This window comes from Pterocles gutturalis, unplaced genomic scaffold (assembly GCF_000699245.1).
Source record: "Pterocles gutturalis isolate BGI_N339 unplaced genomic scaffold, ASM69924v1 scaffold26969, whole genome shotgun sequence".
NCBI lineage: Eukaryota > Metazoa > Chordata > Aves > Pterocliformes > Pteroclidae > Pterocles > Pterocles gutturalis.
In genome coordinates, this window is record NW_010128973.1 from 3,477 (window position 1) to 4,893 (window position 1,417).

Here is a 1,417-nt window from a genome sequence, read left to right on the forward strand (position 1 = left end):
AAAGAGATGCCAGTGCCACGTGAGAGCTTTCTGAAGCTTTTTTAGACATAATAGGTGATTTGATTTATTTGTAGTTAGTTAATTTGATACAGCTGGAACTCCTTGTCTATCAGTCCAGTTCTGTGTGCTGAGGTCTAGGGAGCGTGTGTTTAATGACTGATGGAATGTTTAAGCCCTGATACTTGATACCTAATATGATAATAGTACATGTGCCATTAACTGGCATCACAGTCATTTGTAAAGAAATGTTCAGTTTCAGGAGCGAGCTGCAGATGGTTATGAAGTTGTTTCTGTTTATGCTTAAAAATAGTACCTTGAAATTTTGTACCTTATGCTTTCTTTGTTGTATTTGGTTGTTTGCATGCTGTTTGTACTTTCTCAACATTTGCCAGACGTGCTGCAATGGCTTGCCTGTCTTCTGAGTTATTGACTGTGCTCCTCCTTTAGTGATTAATGCGCGGTCACAAGAAATACTTGTTAATCAGCGATTGATTTAGCACTTTAGAAGTCAACACTAGCAACTTGATTGAACAAGTATATACTTAAAGAAGCAGAAGATGTTGCAAGGGCCTGTGATGACAGAACATGACATATAAACACTGAAACCACATTGTGTGCTACAGCCTTTTCTCCTTCCATTCCCATCCCTATGGACAGGGGACTGCGAGCCATGCAGTCTGAGCAGGCATAATTTCAGGCTGCCAAGGGCTGTGTATTTTTGTCCTCCATGAGAGAAGTTGGGGGTTTTTAGTGTTTATTGGACCTGTGGTGTGAAACAGTGCTGTTAGAGACACCAAGTGATGTCACTGATGTGCTTTATCTGTTAAAATCTAGGACAGAATATGTCTCCCACTTATTGGTAACTGAGAAACCGTAGTATCACTGTATGCAGTGCCAGTCCCTCATTTCTTTACTCCTGCTTCTTCCTTCTGAAGTTGATTGATTTTTGTGTCTTTAATTTTTCTAGACACATTAGTCTTCCCATTTATTTTTAATGAAATTAAGTAGAAAATACCTTCAGAAATTTGAAGCTCAATTCTTTTTGTATTATTTCACTGACCCTTGACACTGTTTTTTAAAGAAAAAGCCATTTCTGCTTTTTCTGACAGTGAAGCCCAAGCTCAGATTCCCAGACCATTTTCCCACAAACACAACCAGGTTGTATCTCCTATTCTCACTACAGTATCGAAAAAGGCAATAGAATCTGAGAGCATCTTTAAACTGTGGATGGATGACTCAAGATGTATATAGTTTTAAACGTTTGGCTCATTGCACATTAAAAAAAAAAAAAAAAAGTGCTTCAGTTCTAAGTAGATACATCCAGATGTTTATAATAAACTTTTCTAACTTCCTATTGTCATTTTAAATGGGCTTGCTAGCTAACTATGAAGACATACATAAAGCCATTTGCTGGAAC